Genomic DNA, 18638 nt, shown 5'->3' with positions numbered 1-18638 from the left:
GAAAAAATAAAAATTAGATGATGCACAGATGAAGAACCAGACCACTGCCACAATGAACTGGTTTTAACTCCATGTGCAGAATTCCTGGTGTGCTCAAAAACATTTTACAACAAAAGGAACATATGCTTTTTCCAGTACAGTAAACATTGAATACAATTTGTTCTTATTTCAAAGAGATCCAAAGAGTTCTACATTACCCATTGTGACTTAGGTCTGGAAGTTAGCCATTCGTCCCCATCCATCTCAAGAAAGAAAGCAATCCTATACAAATCTGAAGGATGTCAGACAAAAATACTACTTTTTTTTTTAACAAAAAATGACTCTCACCTTTTACAGGTGAGAGGTTTTTTTACAGGCAAAACCACAACAAACTGAAAGAAAAATAAAAAAAAAATCAACTTTAGATTTCAAAGTCTCTGTCAGTAGCTATGTGTTCTGTACTTCCAGCCAAGGCTGAGTTCCTGACTGACAGTACAATTATTACAATTGAGATTGCCAAAAGTCTGAAATGCTTAGGGTTTCCCAGGCTTGGTTATTGGTGGAGACTAGACACAGCTTTTAAAGTTCCTACATTATCCTTTATGTTAATTGTCATTTCAGTATGTGATTCTGGTAAGCATCACTACAAATCCATCACAATAAATTCTGGGAACACGGAGAGAACAAGATTGCCAATATTTAGAAAACAGAAGTGAGATGAAAAACAACATCCTAGACAACTACTGATCTGTTACTTGCCTTCTTTGCTGTTCCTAATGTGAGAATATTTTTGCAGCAAACCAAATGAAAACTCCCATTTAACTTTCAGCATCAGATTTTCCATGTACAACTACAAAAAAACCCCAAAACAATTAAGTCATGTATGAAATTACAGGACTTGGTAAAACTAATTTTGAATTTATGACATACTTCTAGAGTATTGTAGGTGTTCCTGTCAGCCCAGCTCTTTATCACCTTCCACAAAAAAAAAACCTGTAATAACTGGGCAGCTTTTTAAATCCAGCCTATGTGTTAATTATTCCCACATGCAATTCAGTTGAAATTAATAGAAAAAGTCTCATTGTTGTTCTTGTGAGCACAGCTTAGCCTGTTCTCCAAGTCCTAAGACTATAACTATTGTGAACAATAACCACTTTGGTAGGTGAGGCATTCTCAAGGAGGAATTACAAGAACTCTGAATAATACAAGCAGTAGTAGTAATGAAGAAGATATTTCCAGCAGTCAATGTGTTGACAAAGGTGTTGTTTGTTGTCCCATATGCAGTGAGAGGATACTGCAGAGACAGGGATTTATGTTCTCTCACTGTGATACCAGTATTAAGGTTAGAAAAGTCTAATAGAAGTCTGGAAAAAGAGTAGAGTGTTCTGTAGCGCTCAGTCATCGCTCAAAACCTCAAGGCTTTAAATCTTCACATTAATTTCTTGTTTATATTATCAGACTAGAATGTGAATACTTCTATTTCGTCTGCAAGAACCTGAGATGTGCAAACTATTATTAGTGGTAGAAACCCCATCTTTCCTTCAGACAGTTGAGGTCCCCAGATAACCAGGGCTAACCAATAAAAAAATCATTCTCCCTACATATCAGACATGTTTTTCTAAGGCCTGATGTATGCAATACAAATTGAAGGAAAAGTTTTTTTCTATACGTAATTCTGTTAGCTAAGACAACTTCCATGGGGTGTTTTACCAGCAAGTTATTCTCACAAATCAAACTAATCCCTAAGTGTTAGCACTGAGACTAGAGACAGAACTAAAACATGAGGTAATGCTGTTTAAAAATAAGTTGTTAAACAACTCAACTTCAGACAACTCTGTTCTTTCCTGTGTCTGCTGGTCTCCAAGTAATGACTCAAATACTGGAAAATATGTGATAATGTAAACTGGTATGAAGGAGCACACGTGGAAATTAATTTGTCTTTATTTGGGGTCCACATCACTCCTTCCAATACTTAATTTAACCAGCAGAAAACATGCAGAAGTAAAGAATGTCAATTTCAAGAACTTTTCTAAAATGGCACTTAACATGAAATATGATCCTGCAGGCTAATTAAATACCTCTTAATCAGATCAGTTTGAGTGATCCTAGAGATGACTGTGCTGACACAATGCACAAGAGAACCCAGACTCTCCCTTGTTTTATTGCCAGCATTGACCACACCTGTGAAATGAAAGGTGTTTGGGTAGGTCTGACAAAAAAATAAAAAGAAAAATAGAAAACCCCATACCCAGCACAAAGAGTTTCACAGAAGAATTACCCCCCAAGGAAGACCCTCAGAGGGCTGTCTTACAGAACAAGAAAGTGCATAGGCCTAAAAGGAAAATGGCATGAGTTTTGTTATGTACATACCACATAAGCTGATTTATATCTGGTATCCCACTACTATTTGTGGCCTGTAGAATTAACTGGGACTTCGGTGAGGATAATAAACATTATTTCTTTCAAGCTAAAGAGAATACTTACAAACGGTTTCTCTTTTGACTGAATTTTGTGGCCAGGAGTAATTCAGAGAGAGGACACAGTATCCCCATTGACAAACAGCAGCTCTTGTAGCTCTTCTGAAGGCTCAGGACACAGAAATCATGTGATCATACATAAAACACCTCCGAGATCCTGTTAAGTGTTTCATGTGTATTATGGATGACAGCTCAGACACCTCATCTAATTTCCCGGGTTTGAAAGTTTTGTTGACACAGGGAAAACACACCAACCTCCCTGCAGCCTGCTCAGCCCTGCCATCTCCTCCCCACATCTGAGAGCACTCAACGCCTCAAACCACTTGGCCAATAAAGACACTCCTGCACTTCAGGCACTGAGTGATGGATTTCTGATCAGCTGGTGCAGCCTTCAACTCAAGCCCCTGCCTAGGCTAAGAGATACTGCAATTCATTAAAGCACCATTAAATGAAATTAAAATGCAGTGCTAGGAAAGCTGACAATGTCTTACTGCAGCTTCTGTGGTGCAGCATTCCAAACAGAATGGCTTCATAAGCAATAAAAGCATTTGACAGATTCTGTCAGACAGTTGTTTATCACAGAGGTGAATGACCTTGGACTGACAGAGAATTGGCAAAGGCAGCACAGAAACAGCCTCCTGTGGAAGAATAAAGAAGGAAAGAACAGTCTCTTACCACCTTAAAAGAATCTGCAGAATGTTATTTTCCTTTTCTTTATTATATTTCCCGCTAATGTAAACTTTCCTAAATGTGTTTGCAAAAATTATTTTGCTTTTTTACAGAACCATCAGATGCTATTAACCCAAGACTTCTTGGAAACCACACCCTTTTATAGTCCCTTTAGCCAGAGTACCTCTCCCACTAAGAAATGTTTTCATATGAAAATTTTTGCCCCTGTTTTTATCCTGACATGCTTTTCATTTTGGTATTGATACCTAAAAATAAGTGGAATTGTGTTCCTGTGTACCTATTTGGTTAAACTTTTTTTTTTGTCTGAGCTACTTAATTGCTTTCTTTGCTTCTACTCCAATAAGACATAATTTGAAATTAATTTGCCACATCTGATGCAGAAAAGAGAGACTGTAAGTACACACCAGCCAAGTATATTAATACATGGTTAAAATGAGAGCAGAGAAATAAAGCAACTGAAATCAGAAACATTGGTGTCTGCACTGTTCCTCTCAAACTTCAGTATAAAGCAGATCTGAACACCTTCAGTGTTACACTTCTACAACACAGCTGGGTCAAGAAGATTCTGACTTTTATTTCTGCCCAGTGAGCATTTTTCAGCTGTCCTTCCTCCCAGAAGAGAATGTTTAATCCAAACAAGTTAGGAGATTTCCTGGTAACTGAAGTGACACAATTTTACTAGCCAGGCACCCTGGAGTGTGAATTCTTGTACATTATTCCATCCACTACAGGCATCCTAAAAACTTGCCAAAACTCTCAATATATTGTAACAGAATTTCAAATAGCACACAGTTTGTACAGACTTTAAAAAAAATCTCCAAAACACAAACCACAACCAACAGACAAATCCAGTAATAACACAGAATAATCTGAATTGAAAGGTACAAAAAAAATCATCAAATCCAGTTCTTAAGTGAAGGGCCCATCCAGGGACCAATATCAAGCAATCCTAAATAAATAGGGATGCAAGTCTGGTAACTGCTTTTGCCCTACTTCCTCACTTTGCAGCCTAAAAGTGTATTGAGAAGATTAAGTGGCAATTAAAAAAAATAAACACCACACCACCTTTCTTTTCACATGAGATATGCTTTAAACTGTAGATTCATATAGAAGCAAACTTAGCAAAGGAGTTAGAAGCCCATCATTATTCTCTGTTAATACAGAGAATTACAGCACAGGCTACCTGTTATGTGACAGATAAGCACTTAGTTAGCATCTGGTCCAAACGAGAATCTGAATCTGCAAAGTAAAAAATAAGCAACCCTGAATTATTTTATACCAAATCTCAAAAATGCTGGCAAAGCAGGCACAGCCAAGTGTGTCTTTACTTAAATTCACGGTGGACAGGAAATGCAAAGCACACTACAGAGACCATCACACTGTCTGGAAGATGGAGCATATCCTAAACACCTCTCACCATCCTCAACCACTCCCATTAGCTCTTGGAAAAGCTTGTTCAACCCTCATAAAAATATCCTGGACTAAACCAAGTCCACCAGGCACTGTTAACTACAGTTAATTCAAATTTTGTGTTAACACATCAAGCACCAGGCCGAAGAAATGTAGCTATACCACTGACTTGGCCAAGGCAGTCCCAAAATGTAGGTATCACATTCATAGGAGTCAGGACACAATTTCATCATGCCTTACACCAGAACAGAGGGTTTTCTATCCCCAGGTCCAGTGTGTGTCCAACAATTCATCCCAAACACAGCAGAATGGAAAAAAGCAACTTACTGAATTCAGTACTTACACCAGGTCACAGATTAAGGTTTCAAATGCAGCAAAACCCATCACTTTCTTTGCAGACAAATTTAGGTGATCATACAATATATCACTTATTACTCAACACTTTATATATAGCCCTGACTTTTCTTGAGATGACTTGAAAACCCTGCCAGCTGTACTTGACCTCCAAGTAAAGGATTCATCCTGCTATGCAAAATGTAGCTCTTTTTGCATAAAAGCAAGAAGAGGAATATCCTTCACCCAAAAAAATATAAAGATGAAAGGAAGTAATTAAAAAAATACAAATATGGAAAAAATAATTACTAGAAAATTACTAAAAATCCATTCCATTGCACCATGGTTGTAACTAAGTTTAGCCTAATTACACCATGTCTGGAGTCTGCAAAGATTTATGGATACACTTGACTTAGGAATCACCTTGAAGTTTTAGCTCCTCACTGCACAAAATCACTCCCTGAGGTGGGTCTTCATAGGCACAAGCTCCAAGAACACAGGACTCACAAAATAGTGAGCTAAAATAGTGATATGCAAGTTGTGAATGACATTCCAACAGAGAAGCCAGTAAAAGGAGGACTCCATCCCCATAACTTTGTCCTTAATGTTACTAAGCAACACAAATTTGCAGGCACTTCACTGCTGCAATTACAGTGATGTCTCACATAAAATTGGTACAGCTTCAGTCTGCAGTCTTGAGTAATTTCTGAACCCTGTAATTAGTTTTATCAGAAGAAAAGTTCAGACTATTTCACTTCATATAGAATAAATAGACAGTTAATATATAGCGGTTTTCATGTTCTCTACATTTTGATATAAAATTAAATACATGTTTGCTTTTGTCCATTATTTTTGATATTTTAAGCAGCAGATGCCCCTCCAAGAAGTCTCAATATCCTAAAGAACTGAGCACCATAAAGCTAATCATCCTGTTTATTCTGGAAACTTCTTACTGATAAGAATTGTACGCAGAAGAAATACAACATTATAGCCATCCAGTGTGGCAGTATGCCACCTGGCAAGTTCCTGGTGTCTATCTTGCATGAAACTAAACGCTACAAACATTTTTAATGAGCCTCTCAGGAAACATCATCACTCTTAAATCAGTGATGATTCATCCCACATGAAGAACCTTACTTTCTACCCTTCATTTCTAGTGTATACAATTCAAGAAGTTCTTACAGAAATCCATTTTTGGCAAATAACTGAAAGTATCTTTGTGTCTTCTCTTGCTCAACCTTATAAAATTTGGAAGATAAAGAAAACTTCTGCACTTGAGAGTTCAGAAAAACTTAGTATCAATATGATAACACAACAGCACATTAAATTATGAGAGATCTTTCATTGCAGTGTAACACATGGTTAAGTGGGTGTATTATCAAATAAGACTTGATCATGCACATCTGAAACCAACAGAAGCTTTGCCTCTGTTTCCTTGGGACTGAACCAAGAGTTAATTACTACAGGCAATGTTTCCAGAACTGGTAAATGCTAAGCAGCTTGCACTTAACTGCAATAACAAGGAATTGTTGGGTACAGACTGAGTTTGAAGTCATGATTAAGATTTTACTCTGATGTCCTATTGAGCACTTATAATTTTAAAAATCTGGATACCTAGTGATAGATCTAAATTCAGATAATGGAGGTCTTTGAAATTATATTTCAAGAAATACAGCTATATCTATTAAAACCTAGTAACACATCATTCTGAAAATACAACTTACTCAGAAAATCTGAGACCATAGATGCTTTTGTTCTTAAAAATCTACTGCAAATCCTTTGAAAGGCTTCATTAGCTTCCTCAGATTGATTTTTCACCACACCATCCACTGCATTCTGCTGCTTCTTTAAAAGAATGTACATTAGCATAGTATTAATAAAAACTCACAGCAAGAAGCATTTATTTCCTTAAGAGTGTCTAGGTCTTGTAGCTGGAGAACTTGTGAATCACTTGTTACAAAACCATTACAGCAGATTTCAGCCTTCTCTTTTTCTTGTTTCTGTCTTCTGGAGAATGCAGAAGATTCACTCGTCCTCCTTTCCCTGTGGATTTAATGAGCCAGGCATGACAGCATTTCATCTGACACAGCATTTTATCAGATCCAAAGTCTATTTCTCTATCTTAAATTTTATTATTATCTGCTTTTGTTATATAACATTCCTACAGGTATTTTCATATCCTTTTGCTTACAAACAGAATGAATTCTCAAAAATATCTCTAAACTACTTATTTATCTTTCATTTATCTCCAAATCCATATTATAATTCAGAATATATAACATAGATGAGAAAACACCTTATACAAGAGGGTAGCAAATCAGTATGGATTAAACACTTTTACACCAAGAGATAGAACAGAGTCAAATCAATCAACGACTTAGAAATGCCAAGCTAAAAGCACATGAGAAAAGTAGCTGGACAGGAAGTCCTGAGTATTCTAAAACAGATATTGTCACTCATCCCTGTTAAAGCTGCTCCACTTCACATGAAATAGTGAAATCGTTTGGTCCAGGAATAGAAAGGATGGTCAAATGACACAGAGACAACCTCAAAAGGAGTTTTGCAACTAGAGTACTCTAAAATCAGGAAACCAAGTCCAGTGGAGAAGAGCAACACATCATACAGAAAAAATAGTTTTGTCCTGATCAATAAATATTTCATTTCTTTTTCAATATATTAACCAGTAGCTCACCAAGCTGCTCATGTTACCCTGGTGCTTTTACAGTGATAAAAGTACGTGGAGTCACTGGAGTTTTCTGAACTCACCCCACAGTATCAGTAAGAAGAGAGATTCCATACTTGTCTGTGTAGCTGGAGCACCTCAGCCAGTGTATCTCACTATCCCCTAACTTAAAAAAGGAAATCTTTCAGAACCAAAATCCCAGGCCCACAAAAAGCTGTAACTATTTGAGGAGCCTGCAACCTTTCTTCCCTGCAAAACTTTTGTAATGTTCATCATCCACCCTCCCTCCTCTGAGGCTTCAGCTGCCAATGTTCAAGCCATGCTCTGGTGCAGCACAGCTGTGTAACCTGGGGCAGGGTCCTGTAAGAACAGCTGGGAGAGGCTTTGTCTGTGCTACACCCACACACCTCCTCTCTTTGGCTCCTGAGCTGTGTAGAGGGAGAGAACATAAGCAAAAAAAAGTAGTAGAGAAAATAAACTTGCCCCCTAAAGGGAGGGGGGCTGCTGAGCCAATTTTTAAGGCTTAGGAGCAGGCCTGATGATAACAGGCCACACCTGTATCCAATAAGAAGAGCGTTATAAAAGAGCAGATTGGTTGGTTGGGTGGAACTGGAGTCAGTTGGTTGCTGTGAGGATATGGAAGAGGCAGTGCCTAGGGTAACTGCCTACAAGAAACCTTAAAGAGGTATGGGACTCCAGCAATATGGAACCCTTGCAATATAATGATATTAGAGCTCTTGCACTATAGCAATAACAGAGCTGCAGTTAAACTCAGGGTTGGGCCTTAGTTTGCTTCTAGGCATACTTGGCTTGGTCACGGTGATATCCTGGCTAGCCTCATCTACACCTGGTCAATACAGACTTGTGTAGTAAGGAAAAAAATGATGGTGTTATCCTTGATATTCATTTCATAATCCCAAAATAAGGTTTGTCTTTCTTTTTGAGTAAATTCGGACATACAACAAGCACTCAAGTTTTTCATTGATATATAAATGGATTTCACACAACTAATTAGTTTTGTTTTTCCCTAATCAACAGTCTTTTATTATTTCTTTAGAGGCCTTCTTTTCTTTTAGTATCTCTTCAGGAGCTATTGTTGGACATGTCAGTACCGGATGTGGTATGCAGCTTTTGCTTGGTAAGTTCCTGAAGGCGAATAGCAATGCTTTCTAATGGGAAGGAAAGAACTTAGCCCCAGTGTTGGAGGTGCAGATAAGAAGCTGTGTTGTGCAGCTTAAAGGCAGCAGCAACTTTCTATCCCAGCATATTTTGTTTGGAAGTGCTGACTCGGTTTGTACAATCATGGAGTCAGTATCCATCTTTGGAAGGTGGTTTCCCTCCTGAAGGAATCGATTTGTTGTGTTTTCCTCTTCCTTGAGGCAGCCTTCTTGAAATTCTGCTAGCACACTTCTTTTGGACAACAGGGTAAGCAGCTGTGCTGGGTCTTGGTGTGCAGTGGGTTTAGTGCCACACACAGGTAATGCCCAGTACCAGTGTTCTGACACATTTCTATAGGATAAGTCCCTGGATGTTTTGGATTTTGGAGGAGGAGATGCTATTTCTTTTCAGATGGGCATCTAGTTCCTCTCTTTGGCAAAGAAAGCAAGTTTGGACAGGCACTTTGGGTGGTGTCTGTGAATTTAAAGGCTTTTCCCAATAGGCAGTTCTCTGGGTTAGAGTTGTTGAACTGTCAGTGGGAATGCAGAGGCCAGGCCTTTGCAGGATGAATTTTTGTCCCTTGTACCTTTAGGGACTATGTGAGCTGTCCCTGATGCCATCCCATTTGGATCCCGACTCAGAGATTGAAGGCTTATGGTGCTACCTAGAGCTGAGAAGGAAAGAAGGTACCTAGAGCTGGGGATAGCAGGCTGTGTGTTTGTAGTTTGATGGGTGCAATTGAAATTGTAGGCAGCAAAGAGCTTTCTCCACTGACAGTTTTGTGAACTGTGTTTTTGGCAAGTGTTTTCAAGTTTGTTACCAGACTCTACAAGAGTGAAAAAGTTTGTTAGGGCAGAAGAGTTCGTGTTGACCTTTGAGTGTGATGTAGAGAAGAGCACCCACTTGGATGGGCGAAATCTTTTTGCCCTGACAGTTAATTGGAGAGCAGGGACGTTTCTGACTTGGCTGTGTCCTGGGGTGGGTTCGAGCTGCGCTCGGTGCGTGTTGTTGTTCTGTGAGTCGACAGCGCCATGGTGTGGTTATTTAGGTGAGCGCTGACAGTGCCAAGGAGAAAGAAAAGCACTTTTCTAGCCCAGCTCCGTTCGTGTGAGGGCAAGAGCTTCGCTGTGGATCCTGGCTCTTGGGCACTGTCAGAATGTGATCCTGCATGTAGCAGAGAAGGAAGAGGAATAATTTCATTGTTGGTTGTGCAGTTAATAAGCTTCAAAATAAAAGGTGATTGCAGCACATTGCAGAACATTTTCTGGGCCATCAGCTGCTCAATATGTAATTTGCAGCCACTGAACTGCATCCAGCTCCCTGGAGATGTGCGCTTTCCCTCAAGATCTATGTACCATCTTGCACTCTAACCCTTGAAGATCCCAAACTGCTTCAAAATGTCCTGCAGCTGCTCTCAAAAAAAAAAAAGTCCTACAACAAAAAGGCACTGCTGGCCATAACAGTCCCTTTGCAGTCTGTAAACTTAAACGAAACACACTAATGATTTACATGTTCTTCTTACCTATATATATATATACACAGCATCAGCACGTTCTCTCAGTGGCAGAGACTCTCGTTACAGTGAAGCATTTTCAGCTGCACTTCTGACTGACATGTGCTAGGACAGACGGCATTTGCCAACCTACCCTCTTTCCTGTGCCAACTGACCCAGTGTTCTAAAGCTCTGGGCTACACGATGTAACTAAGCTATCAAGAATTGCTCCATTACATAACACAACTGCTGAGTAAGAGGGTTAAAGGCTGGCAACACCTGGGGAGTCCCTAGGGATGACTTTCTCTGGAACTCCTTCCTCTGCACTGGGGTTTTCCTCACGCACTTCCCCTATCTCAGCACAGGAGGCTGAGCCCCCTGGAGTGCGTCCATCCTTCCTGGAGTCCCTTTTGGCACCTATACATCCCTGCACAGCTTTTTTGAATGCTGAATCAACACAGACCAGGCTGCATTTGCCTGCTGCCAATTTGAGGCAAAGGAAGAGTTCGTCGGGGCTTGACCTGAAATGATGTTTTGATGCTTCTGGTTCTCCTTACAGCTTTGGCAGCTGAGCAACATCAGTGTCCCAGCCACTCACTCGCCCTTGGAATGCACACACAGGCCATGTGTCACTTCAGGTGACCCCAAGTGGCCACATCAGTGTGAAAGGGCAGCTGCTGTTTCACTGTGTCAGTTCTTGGCTTGTTAAAGCCCCTCCTACCTGTACTACAGCCTGTGATTGAAGACACAAAACTACCATCCTGGAGGAAAGGCATCAAAGAACGCTTGACAAGCCTGAAGGGAAGACCGATTACCCCTTCTCTCATCAGGCTCTTTAGTTGAGGTTGCTAGCAAGGACCAGTCTTGAAATCCTGGTGATAAAAACAAGAGCAGGCTCCCAGTACTAAAGTGATTTCAGCTTTTACTATAAAAAAAAAGAAAAACATAAAGCAAGGGGGCCTGCAGGCCGAGCAGGAGCATCCCCATTAAGGATGCTGCAGCGCCGTCACTGGGGATGTCCCCAATGTCCCCTATGGAGTGGCACAAATTCAGTGGGTCAGAAGCCCCTTTTTATCCTGTTTTTTGTCCCTTTGGATTGGTTTCTTTTTGGGTCCTTCATTTGCATGAAGGTTTAAGCCACTGGATTGGTCCACTACAGTTCTGTCCAGGCCTGCTCGTTTTGCTTGGGGGTGGTGCACTTAACTGAGGTGTGTTATGGTATGTTGAGTACCATATTTCTTATAACTACCCTTTTAACCTCTTTTACAATATAATAACCCAACTAACAGTACATGCTTAACAATCTATCAACTATTTTTCTGCTGTTTCTAACCTATTTTTAACACCTGGAATGGGTTTTTTGTTGTTTTATTTTTCGGGTCCTCAGTTCTGCGCGGGACTCAGTAACTGGGTGCTGCAGAGGACCCAGCAGGCATCAAATATGCTTGCCCCACACCCAAAGGCGGATAATGAGATGATTTGCTCTCACAATTAAAAGATAACTATTGTGCGAATATTAAGAAAAGCTTTAGTGCTGTACAGTTATGTTATTGTAGTTTAGATGTCCTCTGTTCTCCACACAGTTCCCTTTCCCCCCTGTATTGTTGCCATCAGACTGCTGCTGCTACCGGGCACCTGCATCCGCACCCCTAAATTGCAGGGGGATGGAGACAAGCTGGCCCCCCAAAATCGCAGGGGGATGGAGCCTCGGGCCGGTGTCCCCAAATCGGTGGCCCAGCAAAGGTAAGTAGGATGGAGAATGGCTGGGGACTGCGAGGACGGTCACAGCATTGGTCCCCCGCAAATCAGAGCGGGACCAAGAGCCACCACCCCCCAAATCTGAGGGAGATGGAGCCAGGGCTGGTCCCCCAAAATCACAGGGGAGCAGAGCCCCCTCAAAATCGGTAGGGGGCAGAGACTGCCCCTGGCCCCCCTAATTGGCAGGGAAATCAGAGCCGGCGCCAGTCCCCCACCAAAGCAGAAGGGGACCAGCGACTCCTCCCTGTCCCCCTAAATCACACGGGCACACAGACACACCGCTGGCTCCCCCATATCGGAGGGGGTCGGACACAGAGGCCCCCGAAAGTGGAGGGGAACCGAGACCGGCCCCAGAGGCGCAAAGGTAGGGACAGAGAAATCCCCGAGCATCCCCCGGGGCAGAGGGATAAAAACCCCCCGAGCATCCCCCCGGGGACCAGATAAAATTGTCAGATATGTGACTTTACAACACATCGAGTGCTTTGACTGATATTTGTTCTCCGAACGAGTCACCTGTGATGAAAATGCAAGCAAATCTCAGAGCCCCTGCTCTCCCCGTGGGAGCGGAGGGCGCAGACAGCCCCAGCCAGGGGAGTGCTGGACAGAGGTGGCCCGGTCCCCCGTAGGGGAAAGGAGCGGGGACACTGTCACTGTTAGGTTGGACGTGATATACACACGTGATTAGGGTTTAAGAAGAAAAAAGGTTTTTATTTTGCATGTTATCTAGCTTATATACTCTTAACAAAGTGTGATTTTAAGTCATTAACTACATCACAATGACTTATTACATTCATCAGTGCAAAGCAGTTAATGTCAATGTAATTGGCAAAAGTTTTACAGAAATTTAGTAAGGCACGTATACTTATCTACTTATGTGTGTAGTCTAGTTTTCAAATATTTTCATGTATCTTTCCTAGTCTGTATCCATGCTGACAGCCTTGTCTTCTTCCTTGCTATGGATACACTTGAAAATTATTATTTCTTCTATTAACTCAGCTTTGCTTGCAGGCCAGCTGTCAAGACTCCCCCAGAAGGGGAGGAGCATGGGACCCCCAAGCCACCCAAAAGAGGAGAGTGGATGAAGGTTCCCCATAGGGAGGATGAGGATGGAGACCACTCAGGCCTCCCCCGTTGAGGAGAGGAGGGTGGACACCCCCAGGTGTCACCCTGGGGTTTTTTTAAGGTTTTCTAAGCCTTCTGATGTTGACATTCTTATAGTGAACTTTTTCACACACTTTCTGTAAATAACTCATTGTTTTGCATTCCTTTATGGAGGAAGAGAGAGTTGATAGACTGTTCATTTGGCCAGTGTCATTGGAGAGGTGTCACTGTCTCCCTCCAATCCACTGTCACTTTTAAAAAACTATAAATGTTGGAGTCAGAAAATAAACTTCCCTTTTTCCTCACCTTGAGAGCAGCGGTGTGTGCTTGTGTTCTTTCGTGTCCTATAGAGACACCTGGGCACCCCCAAAAGGGAGGAGCACGAAAACTCCCTGCCCACCCCAAAAGGGGAGAGGAAGCCAGGGAAGCTCCTGTGCCCACCCTCTGCCTTCCCCAAGGCACCACTTCAGGCTGTGGGTTGCTCACAGGAGCAGCAGCTTTGCAGAAATCCACTGGGGGTCATGCTTAACAAGATCAACATGAGACAGCAACAGGCATTTGCTGCCACACAGGGCAAAGATTCCCTGGGCTGTGTTAGGAGGAGTTTTGCCAGCAGGGCGAGGCAGCTGAGAACCAGGCTCTTCTCAGGGCTGTCCAGAACAAATTGCAAGAAAAAAGAAAATGTATTTCAACGGAAGACAAAAGTATTTGTGCTCCAAGAGCGATTGAGCACAGGCACAGATTTCCCAGCGAGGTCATGGAGTCTCTTTGGAATAGGATTCAGCCTGGCCTGGCTGACCCTGCTTTGTGCAAGGCTTTGGACTAGGCAGTCTCCAGAGGTATTCAGCCTTAGTAGTTCTCTCATTATGTTATTTTGGTTTGCTTGCTGGTAGGCAAAGTTCATGTAAGAGATAAACAAGTGTGGAGTTTATTTATAGCCATTCTGATGTGGTACCATCAAGAGCTCATTGTAGCAATCATCACCAAACATCTTCTCAGCTCCGCTCAACATTTTAGGAAATTTGCTGAAACTCAGCAGCTTATCTGTCTTCACTTTGAAACAAAGAATTAAAAAAAAAATCCTTAGAAGCAAAGCAGATAAAACCAGAACTAGGTGGCAAAAATAATAAATAAATGTATCTCTCTCTGAGCAGGGCCTTGTTAAAGTCCTTCCTTGATTTCTTAGTTGCAAAGCCATGTGGGCAGCTGGCTGCCAAGCCCCTTCCACGATTACAGGAATCTTAGAGGCATGGAACCATAGAATGGTTTGGTTTGAAAGGGTCCTTTAAACTAAAACCACCAAATTGAACACCAAATCTTCCTCAAAGGCCATTGCCATGAATTTCTGAGGCTCAGTTATTTACCGCAGGATGCCCACATAGGAAAGACCTTTGCCAACTGCAATTATACCTGGATTGCAACCCCCCTCCAATCTGCAGGTTTCTCAGAAAAAGGAGTTAGCTTTCCTTCTTCTTTACAAAATTTTTTTAGTGAGTTTCAGCTCTTCAGCAGAGAACCACCACACACTGGTCACTCACAGTTGTTCTTACTCATGGGAAGGTTGAAAAAATTTTTTTGTTTTCTTCAACTGCTGCTCTTGCTGCTTCTTTTACCACAGATGAGGAAGCCTACTCAAAAATGATACATTTAGTCCTTATTGGTTTGCCCCAAGTCTTGCAACTCTGGAACTTCCTCAGCCTTCCAGACCCATTAGTTTTGGAAAAACTTCTGACGGATCATGAAACAAGTATCTGTGGTCATTTCATGAGCAGCATTGGTTCAGGGAATTTTTTGATTCCATGTGAAAGAGAAAGCTTAAGTCATCTCACAGATACAATGGTTAAGGAAATGCAAATAATAAACATTAGAGCCCAGATATGGGTCTATGGTAGGTCTATGGTACTTAATCACCTCATTATTCCATTTTGAAGTCAATGTGAATTAACTGGCTATATTTTGGTTGGGAGCTTGAACTCCAGCTCTGATTTTCTGGCTTATATTAAACTCTAGCAAACCCCTCAGCATCAGAGGAGCACTATCTGGTGGGTAATCCTTTCAGTATCCAGTAGCTGCTGTTAAAGCTTTCTTGGTGTTATCCCTTCCTCTGTCTGAATCTTTGTACCTTCCCCCCAGTTTGAGACTCCACCTGTACACCACAAGCTGGTCCTTAAAAAAAAAGAATTATATCACCAGAAGTGCAGGCCTTCCCACAGGAATTTTGGATGGACCACATTTATAAGGTCTCCATAGGGAAAAATATACTTTTGGTCTGGAATTAGGCAAGTACCACTGGAGCAGCACAGCTCTATAGCCTAGCTGGATTTTTCATCTGAGCCATCTTTCAGAGCTGTATAAATAAAGAACAGTGGATTCTAGTGTTTAAGTGGCCTACAGAATTATTGAGTGATGTCCACCCACCCACAATTATTAAACATACCTCCTCTCTAAGGACACAGATGCTAATGCTTATGTTAGCTGGTCTCAATTTTCTACTGCCATTTATCAGGAAGTGAGCACTAAGTTGGATTTGGGAGCAGATCCAAATTTCGCCAAGGCAGTTTATTTTCCAAAAAAAAAATACTGTTGACAATAGAATCAGAGTTTACAGATTGGATCTTCTAAATGCACAGAGACATTCAAAAGCTGCTTCCTAAAATATGGAGTAAATACACAAACTGGCCTCTACATTCCATCCTAACATGGTCCCTGTGTATTTATGTACATTAGACTCTGCTTTTTCTGGTGCTTTTGAAAAGAGGCTCAAGGTGAGGGATTTCAGCAGCTCGCAAGGTTTAATGTTGCGTGGCACAGTCTGATGTTTTTTGCAGGCTTATTTTGGCCAATATTTATTGAATTTTATGGAAGAGCTGTGTTTTCTTTACATTCTGGCTAGGATTTTGAGATCCCTTCACCAGACACCCACAAATACCTAACTACTTCTAAAAGTACAAGTTGTGCAAAAAGAAGTGACAGCCTGTCAAAGCCACGTTAAAGGGAACAGAGTGTTACTCTGAAAGATCCAAGGAGCCCCACGATCCTGCAGCTTTGGTGGCACTGAGGGACTTTGCAGGATCTGCCCAGCCTTGGTAATTTAGCACAGGCTGTAGGAAAAAGACCTGGCAAGACCTAGAGAGGCTTCTGGAGTCTCCAGGAGCAAGGAAAGTGAAGGAAACACGAGGCTAAAGCTGGGCTGAGACTCTTCCTTTCTGCACAAACCCAATTCACACAGAACAGCAAAGAGCCCATCCAACCTAAAAATCTCCCAAGGAGCAAAATCCCAGCAGAACAATAATAGGAAAAGAGCCTTGAAAACCTTTCCTAGCTTCTTAAAATAGCTCTTCCCTGTGTGCCTGCTCCCCTGCCCTCCCCACCATTTACTGGCAGCTGTAGCAAGGAATTAAAGAGGGATTTTCATGCTGGGACAAACATGCAGAAAGGAAAACATTTTACATTTTTCTTTGCCAGTATGTACATTTCTGAGTAAATATTATTAAAGATACATGCATGAGTGACACAACTTCTTCTCCTGGAAGCCAGATGAGTTTTTCTGGTTTTATTCTGCAGTTGACACGATGATGTCTGGTTACAGTAGAGCAATAAAGTAATTATTCCCTGATGAAATTATAAGGCAAGGCTTCATTTTGCAATTATCCATGAACAGAGTGAAGAAGGTGATGTTGTATAAACATCAAAGAAAGAGCATTTGTCAAATGTCAATCACAACAACATATGGTGTAAAAGGAAAAACTGGGTTAGACTCTATTAAAGACTTGTGCTTTTCATTTTTAAATTCGATTTAATTTTGAAACAATAAAATCTTGACCAAAAAAACTCCACCAAAACGAACAACAAAATCCCCCAAATCCAAGATCAGTTTAAGAAGAATTTTAAAACCAGGGTATGCAGCAAAAATCCTTTCCAGAAAAAAAAAAAATTCTGGACTATGGAATCAGGACCACTCCTGGTTAGACTTGTGCCAAACTCTTTCAGAATCAGTGGTGTCCTCAAAGGATTTCCTTAACTTTTATAATGTTACAGCACATCCCAGTCTTCCACTTTAGTTTGCTGCTTGTTTTGTGATGGAAAATTGTCCTTCCACAAGAGCAGCATGAGCTTTAATTTTATAAATATCCACCTCCATAATTAAGATTTATGTTTATAAAAATATTTATACTTCCTTTTCTGTTAGGAGAGGAAAAAATATATTTTATAATTAGGCAGGAGCACCAAACAAGACGTGCGATTGCATTATTAGCATGTGTGAATTCAGAATAGGAAGCCCTGTGAAACTTTGCTTGGGAAAAAAAAGTCCTGGGCTTGCACAGTAGGGGACTGTTAACTTGCCAGTCTCAAAATACCAGGAGTTACCATATTAGTTCATTATGGGTCAGTCATTCCCCAGCAGTGGGCACTCAAGTGTTAGTTAAGTCTCACTGAGCCTCTGGCATCAGTGATCCCTGGGCCTTCTCCATGTGTCCTTCTCTTCCAGACAGGTTAGCATAACAGCAAAGAGATATGTAAAGAAATAAAACTAAAATATAATTAAAAGGAAACAGCATTAAAGAGATTTCTATTTATGTATCTGTACAAATATATCTGTGCATGTGTTTATTCCCAAAAGCAGCTTACCTTAACTTCACTGACTTGCATGATTACCAAATATGAAAATACGTTAATCCAGAGAGATTAATGTATATTCTAATAATGTTTCTTTATGGCTGAATTAAAGTTTATAGTCTTTAAAATAGCCCCTAAGATTAGAGAAATTGTTCATCCCAATTACCTTTTAGTGCTGCACTCCAGCATTACATTCTAGCACATAAGATAAAAGCAGGTGCTTTGCATTAAAATTCCTGGACACCACCTCTTACACAATAATTACATTGAGGTTTAGTCTTTCACCTCTTAGACAATGATTGCACTGAGGTTTAGTCTTTGGATGCTGCTGCTTTGAATAAGCAAACTGAAGTTTGTTTAAGCACTGGTTTAACCAAGTGAGGTTCAGAACATGGTCTGGAACCTGCATAAGAGTAGGTGCTGGTTAGCCAGAGGGTACAGTTTGCAGTATGTGGCAACATGTGTTATTTCTGTTCAAAAGGCTTTTTGTCAATTAAGGCTCAATAGTTTTGTACTTTTGAACAAAATTATGCAAATTTACTGTCTTCTGACATTGGGGAAATGCTTGTGAAATCTTGCTCTTAGCAAAGTGCCACTGATTAATAAATGTCTTTTTCAGTTTGGGCATTTCTGTTAACAGGGTACAACCACCATAGCAATTAGTGCATACCAAGGCAGGCATGAAACCACCACCCTTTAAGAGAGAATTTATGACCAGCTGATGTGGTTTTAAGTGCGTGATGCTCCCAAAAGAGTTAGCCCTGCCCTCCCTCTACAAATACTGAGAAAAGAGTCCTTATTTTGGCATTTCTTTCATCATCCTCTGTGGACAAATGTGATCTGCTGGGACTGGCCTGTAAGTCCCCAAGGCAGCTGAGAACAGCAGGGGCTGTGACAGGAGCAGCCACTGTGGGGTCAGCAGAGAATGAAACGCCCACGA

This window comes from Zonotrichia albicollis, chromosome 4 (assembly GCF_047830755.1).
Source record: "Zonotrichia albicollis isolate bZonAlb1 chromosome 4, bZonAlb1.hap1, whole genome shotgun sequence".
In the NCBI taxonomy this organism is placed as follows: domain Eukaryota; kingdom Metazoa; phylum Chordata; class Aves; order Passeriformes; family Passerellidae; genus Zonotrichia; species Zonotrichia albicollis.
This window is presented reverse-complemented; position numbering follows the sequence as displayed.